The sequence below is a fragment of the Salvia miltiorrhiza genome, chromosome 4 (genome assembly GCF_028751815.1).
Source record: "Salvia miltiorrhiza cultivar Shanhuang (shh) chromosome 4, IMPLAD_Smil_shh, whole genome shotgun sequence".
Lineage (NCBI taxonomy): Eukaryota > Viridiplantae > Streptophyta > Magnoliopsida > Lamiales > Lamiaceae > Salvia > Salvia miltiorrhiza.
The window spans coordinates 14947037-14971473 of NC_080390.1; the positions used below are offsets into that span (position 1 = coordinate 14947037).

Genomic DNA, 24437 nt, shown 5'->3' on the forward strand with positions numbered 1-24437 from the left:
AATCGGGGAAGGAAATCTTCGCCGATCAGTCCAGGTGAAGAAAGGCCCCGAGGACTCCGGTTGAATCAGATCGTGATCATCAATGAAGGTGCGGAACTCACCACAGGGAGTAGAGGCCGGAACTCTGCGCCCCCGCCGCACATGAGCCCCTAAAATAGAGTTGAAATCCCCGATCATGAGAAAAGGACCCACAATGAAATGCTCAATGTCTAACCAGAGCTGACGGCATTCCACATAGTCACATAAGCTTTAGGCTCCATAGACGGAACTATGTATTAGGTATTAGGGAGGGGATGAGAGGTCCCAATCTTTATTTTTGATTTCGTGATCCCATTTTTTTCATCGGGTCCGGGTAGAGACCAAAGATCTTGAGCGACCGATCCGGCAGAACAACTCAAAAGATAAAGAAGTATCATTAATTTCTTCGAAGACTTCGGGATCGAGGTCTCATTAGCCGAAGAAGGCCCTGGCCAATCCACGTGGCCTGCTTGATGAACGTCAGCGACGAAGACATCGTAAATTGGTCAGCGGGCATCGCAGCCGGAGTAAAGGACTCAACAAGAAAGAGCACTTGTTGCTAAACAAAATAGGAATTCGAGAAGAGTTGTACTCAGAGAAGCGCGCGTACTCTTCTTCTATGAGCGAGACTTTATCCAGATCTGCCACTCGTTGGGCGACGCCTTCTTTTCTGCATGCCTGCTGCTGTATCAGAAAACGGTCGTGAACAACGCCGCTCTCAAAGTTAGGCCCCCGGAATAAGGAGATGGCGAAGAAAGTAAAGACTTTGTTGCTTGTGGATCAATCACCCCTACTTTAACATGCGCAAAGACTCTACCTGCCGAAACTCTCTATCTTTACTACATGGTATTCGTCGTCCTTTGACCGCACCATATTCACCTCAACGAAATGGTGTTGCTGAAAGAAATAACCGCACAATCCTTAACATGGATCAAGTATTCGACCTTGAATTCCCGACTATACGCCCAAATCATTTTATTTATGATCACATCACAACACTTGGAGTCGGACTCATTCTTTCGATAGGTATTTTTTGTACTTTTAAAGTTGGCCAAGTTTTTGAACGAAGTACTATGTTGAAACATATACATGAGTTTGCCTTTTTTTATTTTTGACCACAAGTTTTAAATCTTAATGCAGGGCAAGGAAATCTCGTTTTTCAATTATTATATTAGGGTCACTTCAAAAGCAGCTCTTTCCATGTTTTTTTCTTTAGATCGGCTCGTAGATCTCCTTAGAAACTAGAGTGGGAAGTTAGTTCGACCCTCCTGGTATCCACCTACTTGTGGAAGAGGTGGGATTCCTTGATATGTTGGTGTCAAGGCAGTAGAAGAAGGGTAACTCAGTTAGAGGTTCTATGTTGTATGATGTCTCATAAGACCTTCTGAAAGGCTCTTTTGGGGCTTAAACTCAGCCTTAGAATCGATCTTATCTCACGAAATCACAGGACTCAAACCATACCTCGAGGAGAAGGTAGCTTCAAGAGCACTTCCCGGGTTCACCAGTAGCCAAGGAAGGATTCTCTCCTCTATATGGCAGATTTGCTCACCTGAAAAGCTGCAGGGGAAGGAAATCGCGGATAACAGCGGGGCTCGAAAATTGATGTGTATTTAAATCATAGGAGCTAGTAATCGTCGATATGCTCATATTGGCTGCTCCTCCAGCAGATATTGATGGTGTTTGTGAACCTGTTTCTGGATCTTTACTTTACGAAAACAATATTATCTCAGGTCTCATTATTCCTACTTCTGCAGCTGTCAGACGTTTTCTACTTTTTTTTCAATCAGGCCAATCACTAAAAATGAAAATAGGGAAAATTATCTTCACCGGCAGAAAGCCGGTAAATTTTCATAATCAACGCAGCGGAGGTGTGAAGAGTCCAGACTTTCGATGGGATTTTCAATCAACGGATTCTTCAAAGAGTGGAATTGCCTAAACTGAGTCCCTTGAATGTTGGGCGGGAAGAAGAGGCATTTTAAACAAACTTTCGGCTTTCAAATCACCTCTACAGGTTACCTCTCGATCCCGAACTACTAGCTCAAAACTACCGAGATAAATATGGTACTCTATTCCATTACATGGATCGAAACCCATCAATCGGTACTAGTTGAAGTAATTGTTAGGTCCTGAGGGTCTCGAATAGGTGTATGGGGGGGGGGGGGAAATACACCTATAGGCTATTTTTGACTTAATCTACTGACCTCAATCAGAGGGATCTCAGTCAGAGATCAAAACGAAACTTTGCACGCAAACAAGGACTCCTGTTTTTCTGAAATCAGTTTTGACCAACAGGGTTGACGACTGATACTGAAAGCTCTTCAGTAATGAGTTATCAGTTAAGTTACTGGAACTTAACTGATCCAAGTAAGGGCTTCAGTCGTGTTTGCAAAGATAGAGATGATATCACTCTTCCTTACTATCAGAGGATAGTTCATTCAGATTGATATCATACGCAGCGGAAATTAAACTTAGTTTCGTAATAGCCTCGGTGGAGCAGGTTGTTGGATTAAGGTTTCTCTTTGCTGTTATTCAGTGTTCAGTTTTATCAATTGAAATAGCACAAGTAAGAATGTAAAACTGAAAGCTGTAAATAACACAGAGACTTTTACGTGGTTCGGAAAAACCCTTTCCTACATCCACGGTTGGTTGATCAGACCAACAATCCACTCTGCAAGTGCTTCACTGGTGCACTGCAAACCGTACCCGTGTGCTTGCCTGGTGCACACAACTGTAAACTGAAGAAAACCCTTCTTCAGTACCCACACACCTCGCGTAGGATTTCCCTGCTAAGCACACCTCGTGCTCAGACTTTTCACTCAGAGTTCAGAGTACCTTCCTGAACTCCGAACCACTCAAACACTCTTATGGGGAGGAGGTTTGAACGAGTGCCAACTATACTTACAAAGAACAAGTTATTTGAAGCAAGTTTGACCTTTGGCTTCTGGGTAAACAGATATATGCCTAGGGTCTAAGAGAATGTATGTAATCAGCAGTGACTGATTTTGGCTTTGGAATTCTCTTCTTCGATTCAAGCTTTGGGGCGGTTAAGCTTTAGGCTGAGTAGCAATTTTGGCAGAGCTTCAGCTTATGTCGTTGAATCGGTGAAGGTTGAAGTGATCCTCGAGCACTATTTGTAGGAGAACTCTTAAATAGATCCGTTGGCGTAAATCGTCCTCAAGATTTCTTCCGTTGGAGAGCAATTCGAATTTGGGCTGAGGCTTTAATCTTCGAGGTTCCTTGTCTGTGTGGAAACGACTCTCTTTGATGGACAGGAGATGTGACATCTCTGAAAAGTAACCACCAGATAGGAATGACCTCTGCAGAGATAAGATATTCTGAGATCTCTGCATTTAATGCGGCTGTACTTGTGCGTACGTGGCTTCCTCTGAACGTTGGAAGATCAGTCCTAGGAGGAATGTTCAACTGATACTTAACTTTAGTATCAGTCCTTTGCGCGCATTAAATAATCAGTCTTCAACTGATTCTTCAACTGATACTTCAGTTGGTATCTGCAGTCTTCAGTCTTCAGTCTTCAGTCTTCGACACCGCAACTAAACTAGAAACAAACTCTAACACTTGAGTTCTAAATGATTCTAGTCTATTACATATAAGTCCTATGAATTTTGGTATCATCAAAACAAGGGTTACGATATTCCACAAGGTTCCCAACAATTTCCCCTTTTTTGATGATGCCAAAACCACACAGCAGTTCTAGACAGCAAAAGACTGAACTCACAGTACAAGTTCTAAACATGGGGTGAAAACAGTTCCCCCTTAACAATAGACCTAAAAACTTGTACTTAGAGTAAGAACGAAAACAGTTCTAAAACAGAACAAAAAGAAGACAGAAAAACCATAATCAGAGTCTGGACAAAGAGTCATTGTCTTCAGGTTGAGATCAATAAGAAGTTCATTTGATTAAAGAAGACTGATAAGCCATCAGTCGAGGTACAGGGCAAGACTTACATTGGAGTAAAAAAAAAAACAAAAACAACATGGGAAACCCATGGACTCCAGCAGTCTGCTTGGCTGCGCCTTGAACTTCTTGATCTTCATCTTCTGTCTTCGTGTCTTCATGTTCCTAAGCTTGTTCCACTCTCACTTGTGTTCCGTTGAATTGAGGTCTTTACTGGAACGTCATCCTTCTGGTGATCCTTAGCTATCCCATTTACAGTTAAGAAATAGGGACAGGAGTAACCAAAGGAAAGGTTGCTCACTGACTATGTTTTTCCCAACTTTCCCCCTTTTTGGCAACATCAAAAAGAGAGATGACCATGGAAGCTGAGATCAAATGAGACTTCAACTCCAATTCTCAAGTAGTTGTGGTGACGACTTGAGAAGGGGAATATGCAGAAGGAGGAGGACGTCAGGAGTGGGTGGAGAAGGATGAAAAAGAGAGGACGGAGAAGGCGAGGAGACAGAGGAATGGAGAAGAGCAGTGTGAAGGAAAGGAAAGTATGCATAGCATCGTTAGAGATAATCATGAGATGCAACTATACATACGATCCGGAGAGCGAGGAGACAGACGAGGAGAGAAGAATAGAGGAGTGCGAGAGGAGGGGAGGAGAAACGAAGAAAATGCATGGCGAGACGTTGATGAAAGAAATGTATCAAAACGCGCCTCGTCATACATGGGGAAGAAGATGAGGTGAAGATGGAGAATCGAATCAGTGGTAGTCGTGAGGACTAGCACTGTCGATTTTACGCCGGATGGCAACGAGCTCCCGCTCATTGCTGTTGCACCACATGGAGGCTTCACCAAAAGGTGAGAAGCTTCCTGAAAACCAGGTGAAGTCTGTCCAATTTAGACAGGAACTTCCAATCCATGTGCCGGGCATGAGGATGGAAGACACTCGCTTCGCTGGATACAAGTGAGGGTAGAGCAAACTTTGACGCCGGAGAGACGTTGAGATCCAGTGGAAGGGTCCGGTGAAGACCAGGTATGTGAGCGTCATTCTTCCACTCCATGACTTTGCAGTCATAGATTTCTCCTTTAGTCGGAACAATTTTTCTCTGCAACTTTTGGAAAGTTTGAAAATTTTTCTCACAGTCAAGGCTGTGGAGAGTTGTTAGTTGATGCAGAAAAATCGTGAAGACAGCATGGTATAAATAGACAAGATTTGAACCATGTAAGAAGATGAAAGGTTTTTCGAAAACTGTGCCTAAAATGCAATTGAAGAGAAAATTCGCATCTGCCGTCACTGCGAGGGACTGCGTCTTCAAAAAGTTGAAAGGCATCATTACATTCTGTCATGTCAATGAGCTTTTCAAGAAATTTTATTGCAGAGGCAAAAAGGTTGGAAAGGTTTTTGATAATAAGATCAGGACAAGTTCAATCAAAACAGATTTTCACTTTATAAAAATCTTGTCCTTCTCGGATATTCCATTTTCCAACAATTTCCAATAATCAGTTAAAGTTTTTGAAAGAAACTAATCAGTTAGAGATAAGATTTTGAACTAAAAACTTAAAGCTCTTAACTGAAATAACTGATTTTGAAAGAGCAAGCATTTAAAATACTTACTGATCAACTGAACATCGTAGTTAGTTGATACCACTTGATCCTGGTTGTTTTCATCAGGATGACTTCTTCTTCAAATGAACATTCGGACTTCATTGCATTCCATGTTGGCGATCGTTGAATCATCAGTTGGTTGACCACCAGTCAGCATGACTGTTTGAGAAGATCTTCAAACACAGCATCACTCTTCAGGGTTGATGAGGCCGATCTTTGCACATAGATAATTGAACCTCTCTTTTCGACAGGTCCGCTCTCTAAATAGCGTTGGTCAGCAGGTCCGCTCTCTAAATAGCAGTGGGAATCCATTCTACAGAGACATTCTTCTTTTCGACATGATCACGAATGAAGTGATGTCGAATTTCAATATGCTTTACTCTGGTGTGGTGAACTGGATTCTGGGAGATTGCAATAGCACTAGAGCTGTCGCAATAGATAGGAACTTCCTTTTCGTCGATCCCATAGTCCTTTAGTTGATGGACTAACCACAGGATTTGTGAGTAGCAGCTTCCGGCAGCAACATATTCAGCTTCAGTTGTAGAGGTGGCGACTGAAGTCTGCTTCTTTGAAAACTAAGAAATGAGCTTGTTGCCTAGGAATTGACATGTTCCGGAGGTTGATTTTCGATCAAGCTTGCATCCACCGAAGTCTGAATATGAATATCCGGTGAGCTTGATGTCGTCGTCTGCTGGATACCACAATCCTAAATTGGGCGTGCCTTTTAGATATCTCAGAATCCGCTTTGCTGCATCCAAATGAGCTTCCTTAGGATCTGATTGATATCTTGCACATACCCCGACTGCAAATGCGATATCTGGTCTGCTCGCAGTCAAATACAGCAAAGATCCAATGATTTCTCTGTACTTCTTCGAAGAGACAGAGTTTCCTTCTGAACCTGGATCAACTTTCCAGTTTGTGTTCATTGGGATCTTGACTGACTTCATGTGCTGAATACCGAACTTAGCTATCAGCTCCTTGGCATACTTAGACTGGCTGATCAGTATTCCTTCGTTGGTCTGCTTGACTTGCAATCCGAGAAAGAAATTCATTTCTCCCATCATGGACATTTGAAATTTGTTGGTCATGATGTCAGCAAACTTCTTGCACATGCGTTCGGATTTGGATCCGAAGATTATGTCATCGACATAAATCTGAACAAGCAAGAGATCTTCTCCTTCTTTGAGAGTGAACAGAGTTCTGTCCACAGATCCCTTTTTGAAGCCTTGTTCAACCAGATACTCCGAGAGAGTATCATACCACGCTCTTGGTGCTTGCTTCAACCCATAGAGCGTTTTCTTCAGCTTGTACACCTTTTCTGGTCCAGCAACCTCAAACCCTGGAGGTTGTTCAACATAGACTTCATCTGTGAGCACTCCATTGAGAAATGCACACTTGACATCCATTTGGTGTACCTTGAAACCTTTGTGAGCTGCGAAGGCTAAGAAGAGTCTGACTGCTTCCAATCTGGCAACTGGGGCGAACGTCTCGTCGTAGTCGATTCCTTCTTCTTGACTGTATCCTTTAGCCACTAGCCTTGCTTTGTTTCTCACAACGTTTCCTTCTTCGTCTTCCTTGTTCTTGAAAATCCATTTCAAGCCAATCACCTTTGCATCGTCTGGTCGATCCACAAGCTCCCAAACTGAATTCCGATTGAATTCATTGAGTTCTTCTAGCATTGCGATGACCCACTGAGTAGACTTCAGAGCTTCTTCAATATCCTTGGGCTCTGTAGTAGATAAGAAATAGCTGAAATTCTTATCTTCGTTGATGCAGTTCTGATTGATGTCGAAGACGAGGTTGCACATTGATCTCCGAGTCTTGACGCCATCTGATGGTTCTCCAATGATGTTCTCCTTTGAGTGGAGTTCAAACCATCTTCGATACTTCTTGATCTCTTCAGGTGAAGGTGGGGCTTCTTCGGTCAGAATGGTTCTGGGGTGTTGAGCACCTTCTGGAGCAGGGGTGAGTTGAGCTGGGGTGGCTTCTGCGCGTTCAACTCTAACTTCAGCAACTGGAGTTCCCCCTTGACTGATGCCGTCTGCATTGGCTCCAGTCTGAACTTCAGACCTTCGGTTGATCTTCTGATACTGAAGCATCTCAGTATCTTCATCTTTGCCTGGTCCCCATATCAAGACAATAGAGGGCTCGGTGTTGTGGATTTCAGCTCTGGAACCTTCAGTGTTTTGAACACACTTTTCAGCTTCTTGTTCCCTGAAACCATCTGTAGACTCATCAAAGATCACATGAGGTGTTTCTTCAACACAAAGAGTTTGAGTATTAAACACTCGATAGGCTTTGCTTGAACGTTCTGTTCCAGAGTATCCAAGAAAGACTCCTAGATCAGCCTTTCTATCGCAACTGTTCAACCTCTTCTTATCATTGTTGTGTATGAAACATTTAGAACCGAAAGCATGAAAGTAGGCAATCGATGGCTTTCTGTTCTTCCATAACTCATATGGAGTTCTTCCATGTCTCTGAGTGAGGAAGGAGCGATTCTGCGTGTAGCATGCGTTGTTAACTGCTTCGGCCCAAAACTTCAAGGGGAGTTTTGACTCGGCTAGCGTCGTCCTTGCTGCTTCCTTTAGAGACCGGTTTCTTCTTTCTGCAACTCCGTTCTGCTGTAGAGTTCTTGCTGCCGAAGTTTGATGACTCATTCCTTGTTCATCACAATACTTACGAATGACAGTATTAAGGAACTCAGTCCCACGATCTGATCTGATGCTGATGATGTTGACTTCCTTTTCAACGCTCAGTCTTCTCAGCAGCTTTGGCAGTTCCTCCAGTGTCTCTTTCTTCTTGAAGAGAAAGATAACCTAAGTATATCGTGAATAATCATCCACAACTACTAAGGTGTACTTCCTACCGTTGTAGCTTCTTGGAGTGATCGGGCCAAACAGATCCATGTGAAGTAGATGCAGAATCCTTTCAGAGGAGTGTCCTGACTTTGACTTGAATGATATCCGCGTCTGCTTTCCTCTGAGGCATGCTTCACATTCTTGCTTCTTCTGGAACACAATAGAAGGAAGGCCTTCTACCAGTTGATGTTTAGCAAGTTTGTTGATCGTCTTAAAGTTGAGATGGTTGAGTCTCTTATGCCATAGCCAATTGAGCTCCGAGCTGCTCTTGCTGATGAGGCACGTTTTTGGTGGGCTGTCTTCCCAAGAAACGACGTAGAGACTCCCTTGTCTGAATCCTTTCAGAACCACCTTCTTTTGATTGTTTCTAACAGTGAATTCATCCTTCTTGATCTTCACTGTGAAACCACTGTCACAAAATTGACTCACAGACAACAGATTATGTTTAAGACCAGAAACAAAGCTAACATTACTGATACTGGCGTTACCCATGTTGAGCACACCGCAGCCTTTTGTTTCTCCGATTGAGTTGTCTCCGAATGCAACTTTGGATCCAGCTTTCTCAACATACTGAGATAGATATTCTTTGTAGCCTGTCATGTGCTTAGAACAGCCACTGTCCAGATACCACGTTCTGATCGAAGCTTTGGCCTCTTCCTTCTTTTTGTGTTTCCTGACATTGACCTGCAAGGAAGAGTTGCTTCAGGCACCCAATCAAGCTTTGGGTCCTTCGATGTTAGCTCGAGTTCCCTTTGGAACCCATATCTGCTTCAGAGTTGGTCTGGCTGATCTCTTGCGCTTTGTTGAATATCTGATTGACGTCGTTGGCACTTCAGGTGGCACATGAGCATTCTTCTGTTGAGAAATCTTTTTGAAGGCCTCACTCTTGTAGCAGTTCTGTCTGATGAGTGGTTGAGGTCTTCTTTGCTCGGCGAAGTATCTTCCCTGAGATACTTGAGTCTTTGCAAACTTTTGGAGACTTGGCTGATGTCCAGTAGCTAGTTCTCGTGGATGGCTCTCGGTTCGTCTGGACTCAGCATTGCTTGGTCTCCATGGATGTTGTTCCTTCTGAAACTGAACTGAAGATGTCAGTTTCTGACTGATGTGGCCTTTCTTTTCCCTGGATTGATGAGGAAGATTCTTCTTGGCTCCTGATTTTCCTTCCCTGATCTTTGACTGAAATCTACTTTCCAGTCTTCTCAGTAGAATGATCTGGTTGGGGGTCTCCTTAGCTCGTCTGAAGCTTCGTGGAGGTGGAACATTTGATCTAGCCATCAGTCTACGCTTGCGAACTTCATCCATATCATGATCTCTTGATTATTCTAAGGTTATGATTTCAGAAGGATCGTCCTTTGAGATGATCATGATATCCTTTCCTTTGTCAGCTGCAACCTTGTCACAGCCCGCAATCCCTAAGGATGGCTTAACCGGGGTTATGACTCGGGAAGGGGATTAAGAAGCGGGGAAAGAAAGGGGCATTTACTTAACAATCAAACATTTTACGAAAAGAGACATTTATTATATAACACTAGGATCATAACTGATCACTTGAGCAAAAACAAGACGTTCGTTCGGGAATGCCAATCGAAGTGGATTACCCAACAAAAGAGTATCATACTTAAAATAAAACATTAGCATAATCAGAGTATCTTGCAGCGGAAATACGTGTGAGTTATACATATGAAGATGTATACTCAAGGTTACATTACTGTTCTACGTCACAAGGGTACATCCGCTCAACTCCACTCCATTCCATTACCCGCTCAACCTGCACATTAGGGAAAACAACATGCAGGGCTGAGTAAAAATACTCAGTGAACATATGCCGGAAACATAACATTTTATATTATTTATTGTACTGCCAACAGTAACACACAGGGTTTTACTTGAAGGACCTGTGCTTACTAAACATTTTCTTTCATTTCATAAAGTTGGATGGCCATCCCATTTTCAGTCTATTTGATCCATATCTGTTCCTTTCACACGCCGGGAAGGAGGCCTCCTTCCACGGACGCCAAGACCGGTCGCAAGCGACACACAGTCTCCATGAGTGTACACGTTAATCCTTACTAGCAAACCTTCGTCTAGAGTAGGGTCCGAATTCGATTTCCTTTATAGTTGGCGAACCAACACAGATAGGATACATACATAAAACATAAACATTTTTGGCAGACAATCATTTCATAAACATTTCCTTTCCTTTCATAAGAACCATTCATCAATTAATCATTTCCATAAACATTTCATTCATCATTTGAAATAATACAGTCATATCATGTCATTCATTTCATTTCGTATAAGAGGCCTGTATGCAGGGGATCTCTATATACGTGTTTTAAGAAAGCCCACCTCATTCTGTTCCCACTAGGGGCGTAGAGTTACCTCCTTCTTTAGCTTTCACTTCCCGTCTGGACCTTTATTGACGAAGAGTCGATAAGTTCGAGAAGAAAGTCGTGTAAGAAAGGAAGATTGATCTCTAAACTAAACTATCTCCTTTTTAATGATTTTAGGGTTCTAGCATCCATATTAATCTTGTCTCGTTCAAAACCTTAAACTCAAAACATCTATCACATAACTAACATTTAGGTTTGAAACCGTTTATTCGAACATCAACATGCGCATCAATCATAATTTGTCCTACTCACGCCATCAAGTTAAATATTCCATCATTTAATAACAAATCATATAATATCACATAGACAAATTAAATCATCATAGATCATTCTTTCTCATACTTAAAATAATTTATTCATTTTCAAATAACCCATATTAATAAGTCATTTGAAAAGAATTAATTAAATAAGAGTTTAACTCAAAATATTTTATTTTAAAGTTCATTTGTAAATACTTGAAATAAAATAACTTCATTTATATAATTAATTTAAAGGTTAATATATAATTAAATTAATCAAGCTCAATTTAAATTAATAATTAAGAGCTCAAATAATTTAAATAGATATAAGCCCAAATTAATTAAATAAATTAGATCCAATTTTATTTATCAAGAAGCCCAAACATTTAAATTAAAAACAGGCCCAAGTTCTTTAAATAAAAGAAGCCCATCAGATTTTTTTTATTTAAAAGGGCCGAGCCCAACAGATATTTATTTAAAAGGGCCGAGCCCAACAGATATTGAAGCCCAAACATTTAAAATCTAAGCCCATCAATTAATTAAATAAGGGCCCAAACACTTATTAAAATCGGCCCAAGTCTCGGCCCAACATTCAAACCCACTCCCCAAGCCCTAGCCTTTCTTTTCTTCCTTTCCTCCCTCAAAGATGCGCCTCTCACGCACACACACATAGCTTCAGCGCCTCACTCTCCCTCTCAAATCACACGCAGACACACACTCACGCATACACAGACGCGGCGCGGCTTCTCCGGCGAAGCAGCGAACCAGCCGCCGCCCGTCGACTCACCACATCTTCCTCCTCTTCTCTCATTCCCTCTGTCACACTCTCACACGCGCACGGACATGGCGTAAGCCACGCCGCCGCCGGAAACAGGACAGCAAACGCCCCACCGCGGTGCGCCGCCGCCTGCTCCTTCTTTTCCGATGAACAGCCGAAGCTACCTCCGCCTCCGTCGACCGCCGACAGCCAGGTAACCCCTATCTCCCTATTCTCATTTTTTTCCTTTTCCTCATCTTTTTCTCTTTTCTAGATTAAAAATCTGAAATCCCTCCTCTCTTTCTCTCTTGGCAGAACGGAGACAACGGCAGTTTCGCCGCCGCCGCTCCGACGCTGGCAACTTGCCTCCGCGGCAGCCGCCTCCCTGAACCCTTCTCACACACGAATCAGGGGATTCAGCCCCGATTTCAGTCAACACATAGAAATAGGCTTTTTAATGAATTCATTTTCAAATACTGTAAATGTACTTCAATAAAGCGTACTGCACTTAAACATTCATTCATGTAATTTCAACCCTCCATTTGTATATGTAAATTCTGTTTATAACAGGCTGCATATGCACATAAAAAAATGGAATATGAGAAATTCGTATGTGTTGGTGGTTCTCTGAAAATTGACAACGAAAGGGTGATGATACCTTGAATAGGTGGATTTTTGTCTCTGCATAATTATGTGTATAGCATAAGTTAGAAATCTGCAGTGAAGAAAATTGAAAGAGAGAGAAATTTCCCTTCATTATTACCGTAAATCTTGCTGTTGAAAATGGGCTGCAGTAGTTGAAAATGGTGGTGTGAGAATGGTGAAGGGTTGGGGAAGACTTTTAAAGATATAGAATTGGAGACTTTAAAGATATAGAAAATCTTGCTGTTGAAAATGGGCTGCAGTAGTTGAAAATGGTGAAGATGGTGAAGGCGTGGGATTGGCTTTAAAGAAGAATGAGGATCGTGGAAATTCAGCTTGATTGGTATGAACATGAAATTCTTTTTCAGCATGCTTAGTATGACTGAAATTCTTCAGCATGCTGAGTATGACTGGGGAATTTCTTCAGCATGCGTAGTATGACTGGGGAATTTCTTCAGCATGCTTAGTATGGTTCCAACTTAATCATCAAAATATCTAAGAGATTAATACATTAATCATATGGTTCCAAACTCATTTAAATACATTGACACATACAAGACTAATTCTTATTTGAAGTATAAAATCCATTTGGGCTTGTCAATTTAATAAATTAACTAACCACATGGATCAACTTTAGTAATTAATAAAAATTCATATTTAACACTTCAATGTTAAATCCTCATTAATAAATTAATGGACTCAAAATATATTTTGAGTGCATCGTCCACTGAAAATAAAAATTAAAATAAATCATCACGTATATAAATCATCAAATTCATATAAGTTCGTATTTTATTAATGGATGCCGAACCCTAATTATCATAATAAATCCTTAATCAGTCATTAGAAGATTTTAAATCATCAATTAAAAGTCGGGTCATTACATACTATCCCCCTTAAAAGAAATTTTGTCCCGAAATTTGTACCGCAGAAAACAACTCTGAGTACTTCACTTTCCTGTTAGACCGTAGTCTATTCTTGACCATGATATATTCATAGGTCCCTTACTATCGGTATCGACTTAGTCCTTAGTACCTGAACTTCCCGATCTAAGATAGATTTGGATCTTCCTTCGTAACTCAAATATTGACTAATAACAATGTTGTTCTTATGGATCATATGCTTTGAATCGAAAACATACTTCTCTATTCGCGACACAAGGGATACGTTACGCACATTCTCAAAGCTTAGCGCTAACGCTAACCAATAAGTTATTGGGCTCATCCTTTCTACAATCTCGTATGAGCCTATAAAACGGGGTTTAGGTTTACCCTTCACATTGAATCCAATGATTTCTCTTGATGGAGAAACTTTTATGGAAATTATCTCTCCACTTTGACATCATAGGTTAATTCGTCATTTGTCAACATATGACTCTGTCAATCATGGCCCTCTTTTATTCACTATCAAATTTTGACGGATGATTTCAATCGTCTAGCCATTTCATCCCAACAAAGTGGTGATCTATATTTCCTAAGGTATAACGCCTCATTTGCCAACCTATCGATAGTCGATTGATAACTGGTATTATATGTCTCACAAAGAGTGGCAAAAACATGTTCTCAGCTTTCACCCCGGTTTAGCTCGGTCGTCTTCAACATACCTTATTAGTAATTTCTATGTCGTTTAAGCGGAACTATAATGACTAATATCTCTAAAGCATTCTTAAGGCAACTTAAACAGTTTGTAAGGAGACCAACCATTTCGAGCATGTAGGCAGACAGCCTAAAACGCCGTTATAAACTTTTATTCATTCTTCGACGGAATCTCGAGTCATGTGGGCATTGGCTACCCCCTTTCGTGACAACCTTTGCTTAAGTCTGAAGGATTCGAAAAATCCATCTCGACAAATCCATTAGTTCGTTAAGGGTTCGGTTTGTCCCAAACACGATATTAAGCTAGACTTTATGAGCTCAAAGACTCAAAGTAACAATATGATATGTTATAAAACCTTCACTTGCTAGCACGCAAGACATATTTCAACAAATGAGGTTACATCTCGTTTCATTCCTCCTAACTAGAATTTTTTTTTTTTTTTTTAGATCTTAATACATCTTAGTACTTCCTGGTGATAGTATAAGGGTGCCGTGGCTTTATCTTATTCTTAAGTTCATTGTCATGGAGATGCATATCTTCCCTTCAAAGAAGATAGCATTATTTGATTCCTCGTGGTAATTCTTGAAACTTTTTATCCTTATTCTTACTCTTAACTTCTCATCCTTCCTTCGTGCTCCTACCACCATTTTCCTCAAGCTGGGTGGTTTAATCACTTCTATCATCATCTTATCATATCTTAGACGAGGCCTTCCGGCTCACTATATCATCTACTACATTGGTCTTGTCCATGTGATGGTTAATACCAAAATCATAATCCTTTACGGGTTCAACCCATCCTCTTTGTCTCATCAGCTACTACAAATTCCTTATCAGGTTTTAGAATCTCTAGCACTACAATTCAAAATCATTAAAACTCTTTATCAGTAAACTATCATTTATACTCGACACCAATTGTTCGAGTATCAGATACCAACATTTATGTGCGTTATTCATAACTCTCACACTCACTCCATTTAGACACATAATCGATATCAAACTCAAAATAATAAATTATATCTTAACCATTTATCATGCTCATAGTTCTCGATTAAATCTCGGACTTTGTAATTAAATACTAAATTCCAACTCTAATTAATTATCATGCTTCTCTAATTTATTTATCTCATTTAAACTAATAAATCTAATCCATGCTAATTTCTCATACTTAGCCATTTTATATGCATTTCTCATGCAATTCAAAAAAAACTCAATAACTTACTAATCATGCTCATCTCATAAATACTCAAATAATTCATATAGTCTTACTAACATAGCATTAACTCATATGCATTGCTAGTTCACTTACATGACTTCACATACTCCACATATCTCAACTTAATAAATCATCGAATAGTTAGAAAATTTGTATTTAATGGAAATAAATTCCAAAAATTTAAATACAAATATTTTTAATTATTCTAAACACATTGGCATGCTCAAAATAACTCAATTAAAATTGAGCATCGCTCGTCTCTGGCCTTATGACTCATGGCCTTCATCAAATTTGAACCTTGGTGTTCAAATTAATCTAAGTGAATTATACGTGCAATATTTAATAAATATAAACACATATATAAACTCAAATCATTCAATATGTTCCAGAAAATGCCACTTCCTTGAGCAAAACTCACACCTACTGATTTGGCATAAATTCGTTCACCCAATAGTACTTGTGTACATGGTCCCTAAATGTTCCTTATGTTCATCTTCATTCTTGGAGTCACTAAGACGAACTTATCCAGGTGAAGGTAGAATACTCTATCAATGATGCCCATGAATATATCTGGGCATTTGTTAGCCTGAATGGCACAACTACAAACTTGTAGTGGTCATAACCCGTTCTAAAAGTTGTCTTGGGTGATGACATCCGATCCTCAATCAATCTTGGAAAACACATTTGCACCTTTGAGTTGGTCAAACAATTCATCTACCCTCAGTAAAGGATATTCATTCTTGAGTATTAATTTGTTCCACGCTCTATTGTCTGTGCGCCTTTTTAAAGTACCATACTTCTTCATAACATACAAAATATGCGCTCCTGATGGGAATGCACTAGACATGATTAAACTTAGGTCTAGTCGTTTTCTGCAATTGGATCTCTAGGTTCTCCAACTCCTTTGGAGTCATCTTGTTCGATGCTTTTGATACACGTGTCGATCTTGGTACTAGGTCGATGGTAAATTCTACTTGTCTATTGGGTGGCAGTCTTGGTAAGTTCTCCGGATAATCATAATGGAATTCACGTATAACTTTTACGTCCTCGACTGTCCTTTCTGTTCTAGCTCCTCCGTTTAGGTATACAAGGAAAATTTGGTAATGTTTCTTATTTATCACTTTCATGGCTTGTATGTATGAAATAACTGATATTCTCTCCTTATGATTATATCTTGAAAACTTAATGCGTCTATTCTTGAAGGTTTGAAGGAGATTTCCCATTTAATGCATAAATCGTAGCATATAGTTCTCAGCTAACCAGTCCATTCCTAGGGTTACATCTACGTTCCATATTGGTATAACATCAAGTTATTCGCTACCACCTTAAGTGATCCTACATTCAATTAAAGGTTCATATAACTACGTGTTACTATCATCGTTCCTTCTATGGGTGAAAAGTTTCTTATGTCTTGATCACCTTGTTCAGTTTGAATTTGTGTCGGGTGATCCCCGTGCATAACTACCTCGACGTCTAGAGTTTTGCTGAGCAATTCAAAGTACGTAAACTCAACGTGGTTGGCGAATGCCATTCTTATCTCATACTTTAGGCCAGGTCGAAACTTCTTCTGGATCTTTTCATTGGTGTCCACCTATTGTGGGGCATAACGGACATGCCACAACAAATGTGGTCATACTGGGTCATAGATATCCTGTTTTGCTTTAGATTGAACATTTTCGTTTCTCTCCTCCTATCGCAGATATATAAAAAAATATATATGTAATATGTGTCCGTCTTAAAGTCATTCTAAGACAAGTTTGCTAACCACATTCTTGAGTCATTGCTTTTCTTTTGGCCTCCCACCAAAATCTGTAGATCTAGTCAACTGGAACGCAACACATGGAGTCTTTCTTGTGCGGTACAAAGAAAATCAAAGGTTTTCTTCATCGTCTTAATCTAGAGTTTACCCTCAACTGGATTTTTGGTTTCATAGCTATAACAAGCTTTACTCGAGAAAAAGTTCATCCATCTTTCGTAATGGTTCATTTTTGTCCCCATCTCGTTTTTAGCTTCTCATCTACCAGACATTCTATTTTTCAAAGAAAAACGATCATCAATACATTCCTTTTCTCATATCACATGCGTAACACTTTTTCCATGATTCCATCGTGAAATCAGCATAGACAAAATAACTCAAGTCCTTATTCTCAAACCTTACGGTTTGTACTATAAATTGTTAACAAAAGGAGTGGTCGATAATAATCAGAGGAGAAATACTAATCTCAACTAATTTAGACACAACTGAAGGTCAATTAACCATGTTATAGTTTGGGTGACTTACTAAGTCAATATACTAACACTTCTTAGTCGTATACCTCAAAAGAATCTACTAGGGCAACTCAAAGTTGCAAAAGCTCAAATCTCAAATGATATTAAAATAAAGTGTTGCAGAAAATTTGTTCAAGATACTCAAATAAATAACCAGAGGGTAGAAAGGAGTAACTACCAGGTCGAACAAAATGACCTAGAGTGAGAACCCATCTGATTTTTAAACTGAAGTTGAAATACAGGGGTTTATAAACCCAAAAGACGTCTACTGAGATTTGGATCATGTGGACTGGCCAGGTCCAACATAATCACTTCCCAGTTACACGGGAAATATCATCCCGAACTTGGTAATTCTGGGTCTTCTAAACCCTCAAGATACTATATATAACAAAACTTCAGCTCGCAGTAAGCTAAAAGTTCAAACTTAGGATCATTTGTTCTAGACTCATATTCTGAACATTCAACATTCTTACATAAGTAGACATATTACAACATAGTAATGTAACAATCAAACCATATTCTTTCTACAACTCATCATGAAACGAAGTCAATTCGATGTTCTGTCATGTGTGAACTATCTAACGTAAAGACTATGCTTAAAAACCTTTGTAGTGTAACGCCTATCTTGAAGTTGTCTCATGCCACCTTTCGTTGACTTACTATCATCGTGGCACGTATCTTTTCAGTCTATCTTTGAGTTTTAACGAAACTACAGTCTCCCGAAGGAGACCAAAACATTCGAGGTGTTCAGTCATTTTTCTCATTCAACATATCAAGCATCTAGAATATAGGAATATCCTATTGATCCATCAATCTATGTTATTTTCCAATTATGATCAAGTAACTCATAGCAATCTATGTTCCTTGAAAAACGTGTCCATGTCCTTTCATTCGTATAATCGTATCAACATAATATGCACAAATTGTGCCATAAAAAGGTAAAGTATCAACATATCATTCATAACATGCGTTTCACAATCACATCCTTGCAACTGTTTAAAACCATAACATAATTAAACATTGTAACTTCAGTTACCTTTTCCTTTGATTGAGCGTGATGCAATGGAGTGTTGAGCGGTGTCGTTTGAACCCATATAAGTCTAGTGACTCGATCTAGGCTTTACTTTGAAGGAAAATTCTTGGGCCAGAGCAAACGAACTGCTCTGATACCACTCTGTCACAGCCCGCAATCCCTAAGGATGGCTTAACCGGGGTTATGACTCGGGAAGGGGATTAAGAAGCGGGGAAAGAAAGGGGCATTTACTTAACAATCAAACATTTTACGAAAAGAGACATTTATTATATAACACTAGGATCATAACTGATCACTTGAGCAAAAACAAGACGTTCGTTCGGGAAGGCCCGTCGAAGTGGATTACCCAACAAAAGAGTATCATACTTAAAATAAAACATTAGCATAATCAGAGTATCTTGCAGCGGAAATACGTGTGAGTTATACATATGAAGATGTATACTCAAGGTTACATTACTGTTCTACGTCACAAGGGTACATCCGCTCAACTCCACTCCATTCCATTACCCGCTCAACCTGAACATTAGGGAAAACAACATGCAGGGCTGAGTAAAAATACTCAGTGAACATATGCCGGAAACATAACATTTTATATTATTTATTGTACTGCCAACAGTAACACACAGGGTTTTACTTGAAAGACCTGTGCTTACTAAACATTTTCTTTCATTTCATAAAGTTGGATGGCCATCCCATTTTCAGTCTATATGATCCATATCTGTTCCTTTCACACGCCGGGAAGGAGGCCTCCTTCCACGGACGCCAAGACCGGTTGCAAGCGACACACAGTCTCCATGAGTGTACACGTTAACCCTTACTAGCAAACCTTCGTCTAGCGTAGGGTCTGAATTCGATTTCCTTTATAGTTGGCGAACCAACACAGATAGGATACATACATAAAACATAAACATTTTTGGCAGACAATCATTTCATAAACATTTCCTTTCCTTTCATAAGAACCATTCATCAATTAATCATTTCCATAAACATTTCATTCATCATTTGAAATAATACAGTCATATCATGTCATTCATTTCATTTCGTATAAGAGGCCTGTATGCAGGGGATCTCTATATACGTGTTTTAAGAAAGCCCACCTCATTCTGTTCCCACTAGGGGCGTAGAGTTACCTCCTTCTTTAGCTTTCACTTCCCGTCTGGACCTTTATTGACGAAGAGTCGATAAGTTCGAGAAGAAAGTCGTGTAAGAAAGGAAGATTGATCTCTAAACTAAACTATCTCCTTTTTAATGATTTTAGGGTTCTAGCATCCATATTAATCTTGTCTCGTTCAAAACCTTAAACTCAAAACATCTATCACATAACTAACATTTAGGTTCGAAACCGTTTATTCGAACATCAACATGCGCATCAATCATAATTTGTCCTACTCACGCCATCAAGTTAAATATTCCATCATTTAATAACAAATCATATAATATCACATAGACAAATTAAATCATCATAGATCATTCTTTCTCATACTTAAAATAATTTATTCATTTTCAAATAACCCATATTAATAAGTCATTTGAAAAGAATTAATTAAATAAGAGTTTAACTCAAAATATTTTATTTTAAAGTTCATTTATAAATACTTGAAATAAAATAACTTCATTTATATAATTAATTTAAAGGTTAATATATAATTAAATTAATCAAGCTCAATTTAAATTAATAATTAAGAGCTCAAATAATTTAAATAGATATAAGCCCAAATTAATTAAATAAATTAGATCCAATTTTATTTATCAAGAAGCCCAACACTACAAGAAAATTGAGTATACATGACACTACATACATGACGGTTTTAAGTAAAAAGCGTCATGTATGAGCGCCATTTTTTAATACTTGACGGTTTTTTAAAAAACCGTCATGTATTTAGTGTCGTGTATTCTATACATGACGCTGTGCTGACACTTTTAGAAAAAGCGTCATGTATGAGCGTCGTTTATTCATATTATAGATGACATTCATTACAAAGCGTCATGTATGTGCGTTAATTTAAATGCACTACATGACAGTTAATCAAATTGTCATGTATGTTGTTGAATAAACTGTCATTAATTTTCGTTTTCTTGACATTTTATTTAAACTGTCAACTATATTTAAAACAAACGTCATGTATGTGCGTTAAATTAATTGCTATACATGACACTTATGCATATCGTCATGTATGTTAATATAAAACCGTCATGTTTTTTAGAGACACCAAATTTTTTTATTAAAAAACTAAAATAAAGGCAATTATATATATAAAAAAATTATTAAAAAGTTCAAACTGTCATTTTCTTTAAATGCCAATTTTTTTTATTAAAAAACTACCTGACGAAAAAAATAGCATTTTTTAAAAATTGTCAATTAATTGTTTATAAATGCCATTTTTAAAAAGAATATCAACTCATTTAGTAATATAGTCATTTTAAAAATAGCTAAAAATGTCATTCTTTTTAAATACTAATTTTTTCTTCTAAAAAAACCAAATTTTTAATTTAAAAACTATAAAAATGTCATAAAATTAAAAAAAAACACCAATATGTAAAAGTAAAAAAAAAAAAACCAAATTTTTAATTTAAAAACGAATTTGAAGAAAATTTTGCAGATCGCGCGCCATCAAAACTCTGTTCCCTTCTCAAAACTCTCTTCTCGCGCCATCTCACAGAAAACCTAGACGCCGCCCATATCTCAGCAAAAATCCGTCGGACACCGCGGCGTCGACGCCTTCTTCACCGTCGCCGGCTAGCCTCATCTTTTCTCACCCGAAACCCTCGCCCATCTCACAGAAATCTACTCGCGCGCCTCCTCCCTGTTCTGAAAATAAACTTGCCTTCGCCTCCCCAATTTCAGCATACGACTGCCGGCGTCGCCCCAATTTCAGCATACGACCGCCGGCGTCGAGGGTCTAGTGTTGACTTCTTCTTCGGCTGTCACCGGCAGGCTCTCGAAATCGACACCATCTCGTGCATCGCCTCCCCCAATCTGAACTGATGCCATTGCCCTATCTCAGAATCTGAAGTGACGCCATTGTCTTATCTCGTGGGTTCGACATCAATTCCTACCACTGAAAGCATACTCTATTGCTTACAAAGAAGCCGCCGATATTCTTCTCCCTGGTACTGGTGATTTTCTTTTTATAATTTTTCTATTATTTGATCCTTCTTATTAGACTTATAGTTTCGTTAAATATCTTTGTGGTTAGAGTCAAACCCAAACCCAATTGAAATCCTCGAACAGAGTTAATTATCTTGTTGTTAGACTTATAGTTTCTATTATTTCTTAGAGTTAATCACTGGATAAATTTTCTTCGTTTATCTTTGTTTGAATTTGGGTTTTTGTGGGTTGATTTGTAATGAGGCAGACTGCTCTCCACTGCTTCTCCTTGTGAGTCAGATATTTGAGATCTACTGAGAAACCTACTAATTTCATATCTGTATTTGGATTGACTGCTGTTTATAGATGGTTGCTATGCTAAAAATTCATATCTGTTAAACTTTATTGAGTATTGAGATTAAAAGTATTAAGGATTTAAGATGTGTGAATGGATGAAGAAATTCTTGGTAGAAACTCCATTATTTCTAGAACTAGAATAAATTTAAAAATTCATCATAAGTTATACTATAATTCAGCCATAAATTACAGTATGTTTTTCTGAAAATGAGCTGTCATGATGTTTTTGGTCGGTCTAAAGTGTCGTTTTTATTCAGGGTACACTGATCTATCAAGATTTAAGGCCAGCTGGTGAAGAAACAAAGCATTTCAGAAGACTTCTTGTACGTTGACTTGGAGGAAGGTATGTAATCTCAAGTTTAGTTGTAAGTTGTTGCTGAATAGGGTTGATATGTATTTACATAAATTTGGCATAGCTCTAAGTATTGCAGATTTTTTATGTTGTGAATACAAAATAAGCGGTCTACTATATATATAGTCGAATTAGTGTGGATAATCTATTTGATTTAATAAGCTTATTTAGTTTTTTTTTTCCTTTACTTATTTGGTGCATATTTTCTCTTTTATGTGTGGTGCATATCTGATGGTTGGACTTGGGTATGATACTGGACTACTTTTTATGAATTAGTGTGAATAATCTATTCGATTTAATAGACTTATTTAGTTTTTTTTTCCTTTACTTATCTGCTGCATATATATATTCTTAATATATGTCTGGTGCATATCTGATGGCTGTATTTGGGTATGATAGTAGACTATTTTTTATGCTTGTAACCTAATTTCTCACATAAATGTAAAGGCCTAAAGAGTTAGATCATATAGGTTTTATGTGATGAATTTGTTTATTGTCAGTTTAAAAAACGTGAGTATTCTATGAGTGAGATAAATGAGGTTCGAGAAGATTGGGCAACTTCTGCCATTAATGAGGTTTGTAATATCTAATGATTAGAACTTTTATTAAATATATCTATGGCTTTATAGTGTTGTTAATATATATACTTGTTTTCTTTGTCTTGTAGCTTTGACATGTGACATGGAGAAGTTCTTGCGCGTTGATATGGTATTTTGAAAGCTTTCTGGAACAATTATAATTTGTGGGTGATGTGGTAGAACATTGGTTCTTATTTTGTTGTTGGGAGATGTGGTAGAACATTGATTCTTATTTTGTTGTTGTTGGATGAATATTGGTTATCAATGTTTAATTGGTCATTTTAAGTATGTTTTGATTTCTTTTTTTGTACAATTTAATAATATTTATAAATTAAAAATAGGAAAAAACCAATATAATATGAAATAATATTTTAAAAATCTGAATAAGCATATTTGACGGTTTTAATATGACTATAGATGACGCTTAAAAAACGTCAAGAAAACTAAATATAATGAGATATTCTGGCTGAAATGACGGTTAAAAAGTGTCAAGAATAAACATAGAAACGTCATGAAAACCTATATACATGACATTCAAAAAGTGTCAAATATAATCAATAAACCGTCATGAAAACAAACATACATGACGGTCAAAAAATGTCAAGATATGAAAAAAACCGTCATGAAATATATTTTTCTTGACGGTTAGAAAGCGTCAAGCAAATAATATGAATGTCATGTATAACATTATAGTTGACGGTTATCCACCGTCATGTATACATATACAACCGTCAAGAATAATTAGTATAGATGACGGTCATTAACCGTCACCTATACTAGGTACTATACTTGACACCAGTATACTTGACAGTGGCCGGATATCATAGATGACGGCTAAAAACCGTCAAGTATGAGCGTTTTTCTTGTAGTGCAAACATTTAAATTAAAAACAGGCCCAAGTTCTTTAAATAAAAGAAGCCCATCAGATTTTTTTTATTTAAAAGGGCCGAGCCCAACAGATATTTATTTAAAAGGGCCGAGCCCAACAGATATTGAAGCCCAAACATTTAAAATCTAAGCCCATCAATTAATTAAATAAGGGCCCAAACACTTATTAAAATCGGCCCAAGTCTCGGCCCAACATTCAAACCCACTCCCCAAGCCCTAGCCTTTCTTTTCTTCCTTTCCTCCCTCAAAGATGCGCCTCTCACGCACACACACATAGCTTCAGCGCCTAACTCTCCCTCTCAAATCACACGCAGACACACACTCACGCATACACAGACGCGGCGCGGCTTCTCCGGCGAAGCAGCGAACCAGCCGCCGCCCGTCGACTCACCACATCTTCCTCGTCTTCTCTCATTCCCTCTGTCACACTCTCACACGCGCACGGACATGGCGTAAGCCACGCCGCCGCCGGAAACAGGACAGCAAACGCCCCACCGCGGTGCGCCGCCGCCTGCTCCTTCTTTTCCGATGAACAGCCGAAGCTACCTCCGCCTCCGTCGACCGCCGACAGCCAGGTAACCCCTATCTCCCTATTCTCATTTTTTTCCTTTTCCTCATCTTTTTCTCTTTTCTAGATTAAAAAT

The 24437-nt window shown here is 38.7% G+C and overlaps 2 long non-coding RNA genes across 2 annotated transcripts; both read left to right on the plus strand.

Moving 5' to 3' along the window:
* The first annotated feature begins 21112 nt into the window (after window positions 1–21112).
* Window positions 21113–22514, plus strand: LOC131019784 (uncharacterized). Its single transcript, XR_009100456.1, has 2 exons — window positions 21113–21641; window positions 22233–22514. It is a non-coding gene; the product is annotated as an uncharacterized LOC131019784 (long non-coding RNA).
* A 275-nt stretch (window positions 22515–22789) lies between these two features.
* Window positions 22790–23157, plus strand: LOC131019783 (uncharacterized). The gene is made up of 2 exons (XR_009100455.1): window positions 22790–22902; window positions 22995–23157. It is a non-coding gene; the product is annotated as an uncharacterized LOC131019783 (long non-coding RNA).
* Window positions 23158–24437: the final 1280 nt, after the last annotated feature.